The following is a 10029-nucleotide window of genomic DNA, read 5'->3' as shown; positions in this document are numbered from 1 at the left end:
ATGCAGTTCAATATGATAAGACAAATACATGAGTTTATGATAAATTCGTTTTCTGTGATATACCATTGATATGCTCTTTTTTTCTTTAAACGGCAGACTAAACTAAAGTGCTCACATTAACAGATTTGATGTATAAATGGTCAACGCTCAACAGAGTTAGTATAAATGTATTAGTATAAATCTTACTTGTCTCATTGTTAATTCACATTCAATGTCAACTTGTGGTTTTGATGTGGCACGTTTGGCCAAGACACCCCACCCCATTATGCACCCCATACCCATCTTGTGGGCGGTTGTGGAAAGGGTTACAGAGGCACATAATGGGCTCAGGGACTGAACCCCACAATTCATTTAGCTAAGCAAGTTACAATCTTGATGAGCTAGTTACAAAATTCAATATAAGTCATCACATCAACAATGGGTTCGAGATCGACCTCAAGTACAGGTTCTAAATTAAGCAACTGACATATGTGGAGAGCTAGTATCAAAATTTATATGTTTGTCCTGCACACCGTCCCCCATCCAGTGGGCAGCGGTGGATAGGTTACAATCACTTAGTTGTTATCTACAGTTAGCAAACTGGGGATATTTGGCTAAAATTTCTGGTAGCAGATCATTTTGAATGAAATATTGACACATCGCTGGAACATTGGTTATAGAATTGTCTCTAAATTCATGTATCTTTTCGCACTCCATCACATAGTGACGGAGGGTGTGCGAATAATTTTGTTGACACAGTTTACATTTGGTCAGGTCTACATCAGCAGATAATGAGAATTCCCAGAGATACTTGTAACCGAGTCTAAGCCGAGCAGTAGTAACATCTAGAAGTCTGCTGATTTTATTGGATGATCCATAGATGTGTGGCTCCTCTTGTATGATATGTATGATAGATGGAATTACTAGTTCCAGTTTCTAGGCAGGCGATGAGTACTCACAATAACCTTAATTAAGCGTCAAAACAAAAATGTGTATACTCTTTTTACTCTCCTGACCTTAGTTCTCGAGCTATGTATTTCATTTTGGTACCAACGTGTTCGCAATAACATTCTCTAGAAGAAAATCAGCAAAAACGGTCACCAAAAGTTCTATGAATACCAGCACCCAATAAATACCTACGTAGATGACTCGCCGTGAGTGCCCAAGAGCAACAAAATGTTTTTACTCTTGGGATTGTTATCACTTCCACACTTGTCCTACAGCGTTAATTTTGGTATCAATGTACTCGCAATGAAATTCCCAACACGGTGATATGAATATAAACGTAGAATAATGGTCGCTGCCCACCCGCAAGAGTGTGGGAAGTGGCGGAACTGTTACCCAGTATTGGTGACAAGACGACACATGGGCGATACAGTGCTTTGAAAGTTTATAATTATATCACTGTCCTGACATTATTATTGTATGTACGTCATTCATTTTTGTGCCAATGTTTTCGCAATAGAATGTTCTATGAGCCCGTAGGTAAAAAAGAGCAACAAAGCGTAAGATAGAATAGCACCATATATAAAACAACGCTGGTACATATCAGTGAGCGTCAAACACACACGAAATGTGTGTGTTTGATGGTGGTCAAACGATGTTTGATGTGTTTGATCAGGTGATGTCCTGATCCGCATAATTAAAGTATGAATTATGTTGAGAAAAAATAAGAAAAAAGGGAAAAAACAGGGGTGGGAGAAACATGACAGAAAAAGAGTAAAAATACAATTTGGTCAACAAAACAGCATTGTTTAAAATAAAAGATATGGATTGACATTTTGGGGGTTAGGTTGGTAGGTTACATTGAGTTAATTAGGTAGTACTTAGTGTTTATCTGTTATAGATAGGAGCTGCCTGGTATGGGCCAATAGGCCTTCTGCAGTTACCTTTGTTTTTATGTTTTTGCCCTGTAACCTAAATGGTTAGAGAGGCACATATATGGGCTTAGGGACTGAACCCCACACTACATTTAGCTAAGCTGGTTACAATCTTGATGATATAGTTACAAAATTCTGTATAAGTCGTCACATTATCAATGGGTTCGAGATCAACCACAATTTCCTGAATAGATATAACAAAGGGGATATTAATAGGGTATTAAAATTGTCAACACAAGATAGAACACGAAACAATGGGTATAAATTGGATAAGTTTAGATTTAGGAAAGACTTGGGTAAATACAGGGTCAGTAACAGGGTTGTTGATTTGTGGAATTTTTCTTAACTTATAAATTTATCTTTATTTATCTTAAACTGGTTGGGAGAGGTACAGTTTTTAACATAATTGGGAAGGTCATTCCACATTCGAGGTCTCTTGATTTGTAAAGCATTTCTAGTTTGACTAAGTCGTACTCTTGGAATATCAAATAGGTATTTGTTTCTGGTGTGGTGCTCATGGGATCTGTTACAACCTTCTAGGAAGCTTTTAAGGTCAGGATTGACATTACAGTGCAGCGTTTTATATATATAAAATACACATGAGAGTATGTGCAGGGACTTAATATCTAACATATTCAGAGATTTGAGTAAGGGGTCCATATATACTGCCCGGTTGCCTGAAATGCTATATAGGCCTACTATAGTGGCTTTAGGTATTGTATGCACTAGCTCTATCTATAAATCCAACATTATGTTTGTAAATCAACTATGTATGTATGAAAAAAAAGACTAATACGTTCGGCGAATGACTTTGACTTCAACTTCACTTTGACTTCGTTCATGTCATCGTATTTTCCGTAATATATAAAGGTTATGACAATGCAATTATATTATTGTGTGCAAATAAGTTTGAAATTTCATGTACCCTAAAAATATTAAAATAAAGAATAAGAATAATTAAATAATTGTTGTAGTAAATTGTCACACGTTCATCATACGCAAACGAACACACAGTTTGGAGCGTCAGTACAAGACCGCCGCCATTTTAAAACACGGCTTCGAATGTAAGTAATGTTTTTCTCGTACTAACACTGTGTTATACAATAGATTTGGTCTTGAATTCACAAATTTAGTTGTTACATCTGACAGAGTATGTTAGACGGTGTAATGCTGGTCCATGTTAACGTATTTGTGGGCTTGGTTGGTTTAAATGTGGAGGCGAGGCCTGGCAGTGCTGGTGTATGTGGAGGCGAGGCGAGGCCTGGCAGTGCTGGTGTATGTGGAGGCGAGGCCTGGCTGTGCTGGTGAGTATGTGGAGGCGAGGCCTGGCAGTGCTGGTGTATGTGGAGGCGAGGCCTGGCTGTGCTAGTGTGTATGTGGAGGCGAGGCCTGGCTGTGCTAGTGTGTATGTGGAGGCGAGGCCTGGCAGTGCTGGTGTATGTGGAGGCGAGGCCTGGCTGTGCTAGTGTGTATGTGGAGGCGAGGCCTGGCAGTGCTGGTGTATGTGGAGGCGAGGCCTGGCTGTGCTAGTGTGTATGTGGAGGCGAGGCCTGGCTGTGCTAGTGTGTATGTGGAGGCGAGGCATGTACAACACTCCCCAATAGGAAGAAAACCCACTGGGTTCTAGGCTAGGTTAGGCTTATCTGTAATAATTGAATTAAGCCTAGCAAAGCCTAGAACCTAGTTCAGTAATTTAAAAAATGTTGTAACTTGAAAAATGCCATTCAATACATTACACAATTTAAATATTTTCAGGCAATCAACACAACCCTCATGTTGGCTAACCCTCTCTCATGTTGGTCAATAATTTAATTATTTTTTTATGGAGTAATCTTTGCTGTTGAAATGTAGTCTTTTTGAGACTACATTTCAAATGTAGTGTGTGTGGAGGCGTGTATGTTAGGTATTACCTAATATACACGGTGTAATATATCTATCTGTGTGAAATAGATTAAATCCATTTATTTGATATTCAGCTAATAGTTCTGTATTTTCTACATTCATCCATGTTTTGGTAAGTGCAATAATATGTATTGTTTCATTGCAGATTAGAGATTCAAGATAGTTCTAGATTTCCGAAGTACTGAAACGCGCGCCATACAGGCTTGGTGGATCTAGGTGCAAGGTAAAGTTATTTACATTTACTTTTGTATTTATGTTTTGTATTTATATGCATATATGCATTTATATGCATTATTCTATAGAATAATAGATCTCGTAATAATTTTGCAAAAATAGTGGCATTTACTATTTTTAAAAGATTATTAAAAAATTTACTGATATGGTGCATTCGGAAGGGCGAAGAGGGAGAACGGCCTGTTGACATAGCTCGGGTGCAGGGGGGGGGGTTGTGTAAAAGCCTGGTTTGTGCCTCGGAGAGGCTATGGGATCCAGTAAGTTCAGTAGAACTTCGGTTTCAACCCTTTTACCCTGTTGTAGCTCAGTCGATTAAGGCAGTGTCTGGGATGCTCCCGGACGCAGGTTCGAATCCTCGTCACGGCCCTTGTGGATTTGTTCATTTGATGCATCACGTTATTGTGATCTGTGTGTGTAATTCTTCACTTGCTACAGCAACAGGAATGTGTGTGTATGTATTTGTGTTGTTGAATATGACCGAAAGTGTAAGATTAATGATTCTAACACAAATCGTCTGAATATTTGTTTTTCTTCACTGTCGAGAGTAGTTAAAAAAATTTACTCGAGTTTATTTTCACACTTTATTTATGGTCCTTAAGTCCCTCTCCTTAATGCTGCTGCTGTTTCTCGCATCTTTGCATCGCTTGTATGTTTGGGGGTTTGGCCTCTTGCTATATATTGATTCCATTTGTGTGTGTTTGGGTCTCAGGCCCTCTCGCAATTTCTGTTGAACAAACCCCTTTTCCTAGTTCTGCATCTCTCCTTTGGTACAAATTTTGTTGTGCTTTTATCATATATTTCACAAAACTTGACATACATTTCATTTACTTCATGTCCTATCAGCAAGTGTTTGTCAAATTCTTTAAGGAAAGTTTATCATCCTGATTGCAGATCTCTAGCGATATTATGTCAACTTCTTGTGGATTCGCAATCATTATTTAATTTACCTTTAGGTGTTCTTTCACCAGCACAGCAACACTGTACCTCTCCCAACCAGTTTAAGATAAAAACTAAGTACTAACTAATTAACTCAATGTAACCTACCTTACCCCCAAAATGACAACCCATGTCTTCTATTTTAAACAATGCTGTTTTGTTGACCAAATTGTATTTTTGTTTTTTTCTGCAATGTTTCCCCCCCCCCCCACCACTCTACCACCACATTGAGTTTAGTAGCTCTGTGCACGTCAGGTGCTGTTTAATATACAGACCTACTCCTCCATTTGACCTAGTTTCTCTATCACATCTATATCACTTTGTGCTTTAGCCCTGGTGGAGCTTGGTCCACCAGGCTGTTGTTTGGAGTGGCCCGCAGATCCACATACAGTCTGCATATGATATACAGTCTGTTGATCAATTAAACTACAGTAGTTAGTTTTTATCATCCGAATGCACCAATATGTGTTCATTCTTCCCAGATGAAGGAACTAGGTAATATTCATCATCTGAATGCACCATCTGATGCTTTAACACACTCATGATACACGAGAGGTTTAAAAAACTTTTAAAACTTTTAAAACTTTTTGACCTATGTATTTAAAAGCAATTCTAAAGTTAAAAAGTGTAGCATAGGCCCCTCGCAGAATGTTCTTAATATGATCCTCAGGTTATAGTTTTCTATCTAAAACCACCCCTAGATCTCTTTCTTGATCAGAATTCTTTATAGATCTCAGTGGCTCGATCATAGAAACTGCTCTAAATCCTTGTTGGCCTGGATTGTGGAGGTCATTGGTCTCTATAAAACTAGTAATCTGACTCCTGATCACTCTCAAATAATTTTATTATGTGGGATGTTAGTGCAACTGGTCTATAATTCTTTGCCAATGCTTGTGTTGTGTTGTGTTGTTTTGGTAGTGATGTGCAATGTGTTGTTTTGGTAGTGATTCGTCCAGTTCTGGTAGTAGTGCGGTTGTTGTGTAGTGTAGTACTTGTGTGCTTGTTAATGACTTGTATTCCAGTCTTGTGGGTATCTCCTTTCCCCTACGGGCCAACTGCTTTGTTCTTACCTAGCATTTTGCTTTGTTTGGGTATGAATGTTTGTGTGCCGTATATTTTGCAAAATTTGCCATATATCTCATTATTTACTCCTCTGCCTAGCAACAAGTCTGTCTAATTATACTCATTAACTGTTTTTCAAAGTTCCCCATAGTGTCCTTTATTGAAATCGAGTTCATGAACCGTTTCAATGTTCTTATTTTCTTCTAGATTATATCTTAAAGTATATTTAAATGTTATTGTTATTATTGTTATTAAATGTTATTGTGACATTGCATTGCAATTGAGCTATGTTGTTTACCATACCGTTCATTTCGTGAGTATAAGTATAGATGCCACACTTGTGACAGGTAAAACCATGCCTTTTTTGAAAAACAGCACCGTCTGTTGCACGTAAGAGCAACCCACACTATATTATGTTGCGATATTATTTCAATATTTCCGATTGTATTGATAATTTGAATTTTCATAGATTTCAATTTATTTTCATTTCGATTTAATAATTTTGTGTGACATTGCATTGAAATTGAGCTGTGTTGTTTACCATACTGTTCATTTCATGAGTATAGTTTATTTTTTTATTTTTTTCATTTCATTTTTTTAGCTGTTCTTATTTTTCAGTGATGGGAATATCAGATCATTTGATGTTCCCAATTTTCTGATGGAAGCATCAGACCATTATAGAATGCATCGGATGAGGTAGTTTGGAATGGTGGGGAGGACGAGAGGGGGGTATGGTGGGGAAGACGAGGGGACAGAGGAGAGGGTAATGGTGGGGAGGACGAGGGGACTGGGGAGTTGGGGATGGTGGGGACAGGGGAATGCTGGGGAGGACAAAGGGACAGGTGAATGGGAGATGGTGGGGGAGGAAGAAGGACAGGGGAGGGGAAAATGGTAAGGAGGACGATGGGACAGGGAAGTGGGAATAGTGGGGATGATGTGGGGACAGGGAAGTGGGAAGGACGAGAGGACTGTGGAATGGGGAATAGCAAAGTGAATTATAATTATATATATTAATTAATTCTTATAAATTTCCAGAAGCCTGTATCAACACCCACACTAATGCAACTGAAAGAGATGTTGAGACAAGTATTGCTGATATGTTGAAGAATGCCCCAAACAAACTCGGTGGAAACAGATACAAGGTAAAGTTTGCCAATTTGCTGTAGTCTAATTCAATTTCTTTTTAGTAATCTTCGAGAACATTTATGCTATGAATAAGATAAAATAATGTAACTGATTTTGATTTATTTACTATTTATTATTTATTTACCGTTATTAGTATAATAGATCTCGTAATAATTTTGCAAAAATAATGGCATTTACTATTTTAAAAAGCTCGGGTGCAGGGGGGGGGGTTATGTAAAAGCCTGGTTTGTGCCTCGGAGAGGCTATGGGATCCAGTAAGATCGTCCTTCCTTTCCTCCCTAGAATCTGGATGTAGCAGGTGCTCAATTGTCAAAAGTGAAAAATTGGTTTTGTCTTCCGAATGCACCATTTGTGTAAATTTGCTAATAATCTTTTAAAAATAGTAAATGCCATTATTTTTGCAAAATTATTACGAGATCTATTATACTAATAACGGTTTGATAAAATACAGTAGACTGCCAACTGGATAATAGTTCCAGTCCACCTGTAGACAGGGATCTCACATCAGCTTGTATATTATACAAGGATAAGATTTGATAAATTCAGTTATTTGACTGAACACTGGCTCTGTTTAAATCAGAGATTTAAACATACATAGTCTAACCTAGCTCCATAACTAACAGCCATTAGCCATTAGCCATTCATGCACAGCCATCAGCTGGGCCATAGACCGGCAATTTTGCTTTTTTCCCAAGCCGGTCTGTTTTTTTTCGATGCCTCAGTGGCCCATGCACAGGTCCGTTCAAGGGGATTAAATAGCCGTTCTATGGCCCCAGGGTTTGTATTTTATCAAACTCTTATTAGAATAATAGATCTCGTAATAATTTTGCAAAAATAGTAGCATTTACTATTTTAAAAAGCTCGGGTGCAGGGGGGGGGGTTATGTAAAAGCCTGGTTTGTGCCTCGGAGAGGCTATGGGATCCAGTAAGATCGTCCTTCCTTTCCTCCCTAGAATCTGGATGTAGCAGGTGCTCAATTGTCAAAAGTGAAAAATTGGTTTTGTCTTCCGAATGCACCATTTCTGTAAATTTGCTAATAATCTTTTAAAAATAGTAAATGCCATTATTTTTGCAAAATTATTACGAGATCTATTATACTAATAACGGTTTGATAAAATACAGTAGACTGCCTACTGGATAATAGTTCCAGTCCACCTGTAGACAGGGATCTCACATCAGCTTGTATATTATACAAGGATAAGATTTGATAAATTCAGTTATTTGACTGAACACTGGCTCTGTTTAAATCAGAGATTTAAACATACATAGTCTAACCTAGCTCCATAACTAACAGCCATTAGCCATTCATGCACAGCCATCAGCTGGGCCATAGACCGGCAATTTTGCTTTTTTCCCAAGCCGGTCTGTTTTTTTTCGATGCCTCAGTGGCCCATGCACAGGTCCGTTCAAGGGGATTAAATAGCCGTTCTATGGCCCCAGGGTTTGTATTTTATCAAACTCTTATTAGAATAATAGATCTCGTAATAATTTTGCAAAAATAGTGGCATTTACTATTTTAAAAAGCTCGGGTGCAGGGGGGGGGGGGGTTATGTAAAAGCCAGATTTGTGCCTCGGAGAGGCTATGGGATCCAGTAAGATCGTCCTTCCTTTCCTCCCTAGAATCTGGATGTAGCAGGTGCTCAATTGTCAAAAGTGAAAAATTGGTTTTGTCTTCCGAATGCACCATTTGTGTAAATTTGCTAATAATCTTTTAAAAATAGTAAATGCCATTATTTTTGCAAAATTATTACGAGATCTATTATACTAATAACGGTTTGATAAAATACAGTAGACTGCCTACTGGTTTTACCTGTAATAAGGTTTGATACAGATGATTATGATTATGGTTTTGGCATAATGGAATACATGATGAAGGAATTATCAAAATTGACATTTTTATCAGGGGATATCCTGAATATTGTCAAAATGACGGAAACCCATATGTCAAAAACACATGGAGATATACCAATCCTGGAAGACATTCTTCCATCCCCACTTGAAACTGTTGAGCAGGTGGAAAGTCTGTCACATGAGCTAAAAGTTAACAGTGAATATAAAAAGAGTATGGTAAGTGTTGCTTAATTCTTTTAGCCTGAGTATGGTAAGTGTTGCTGAATTTTTTTAGCCTTGTACATATGTCTTTTGATTAGTTTTTTTGCAGATGAAGGAAGGTGGGGTGGCACATAATTGATTGTTCAGTGTTATGTTTAAGGTACAAATAAAACAAAAGCAAAAGTTACTCAAATTCGTTGATTTTTGTAATAGTTAAGAAGGAAAATATTTTAATGCTATTTATTTAATACAGTTGGAAATTAGAAAATCTAATGTTGAGATTGAAAGATATATATTATTCTCTATTACCTTACAGCTTATGCATTATTTTAACAGGTCCAGACGCTGTCTCAAATGGGCGGTGCAAGCTGTGGAGACACAGTGAGACGAATGATGAGGAGGATAGGGACCTATGGGGTCTGGTCTCAGTATTCACTCGTTGGGCGCAAGAGGAAACGTGTCTTCAAAACCTTGGATATTTGTAATGTAATAATAAGTACGTAAATTTGACATTTTTTTGGATTATATATATGTCTGCATGTATTATGTATTATACTTGCATGCTTGTTAATGACTTGTATTCTAGTCTTGTGGGTATCTCCTTTCTCCTACGGGCCAAATGCTTTGTTCTTACCTAGCATTTTGCTTTGTTTGGGTATGAATGTTTGTGTACCTTCATTGTATATTTTGCAAAATTTGCCATATATCTCATTACTCCTCTGCCTAGCAACAAGTCTGTCTAATTATACTCAATAACTATTTTTCAAAGTTCCCCATAGTGTCCTTTATTGAAATAGAGTTCATGAACCGTTTCAATATCCTTATTTTCTTCTAGATT

The 10029-nt window shown here is 37.8% G+C and overlaps 1 long non-coding RNA gene across 1 annotated transcript in view; it reads left to right on the top strand.

Annotated features, from left to right (window-relative positions):
• Positions 1–3908: 3908 nt before the first annotated feature.
• LOC138360470 (uncharacterized) overlaps positions 3909–10029 on the top strand; it is a 6745-nt gene continuing 624 nt past the window's right edge. Inside the window, exons 1-3 of the long non-coding RNA XR_011226415.1 lie at positions 3909–3984; positions 7029–7135; positions 9528–9687. This is a non-coding gene — a long non-coding RNA (uncharacterized lncRNA). The remainder of the gene's footprint in view (positions 3985–7028; positions 7136–9527; positions 9688–10029) is intronic.

Source organism: Procambarus clarkii, unplaced genomic scaffold, assembly GCF_040958095.1.
Source record: "Procambarus clarkii isolate CNS0578487 unplaced genomic scaffold, FALCON_Pclarkii_2.0 HiC_scaffold_112, whole genome shotgun sequence".
NCBI classification, from domain to species: domain Eukaryota; kingdom Metazoa; phylum Arthropoda; class Malacostraca; order Decapoda; family Cambaridae; genus Procambarus; species Procambarus clarkii.
This window is presented reverse-complemented; position numbering and strand designations above follow the sequence as displayed.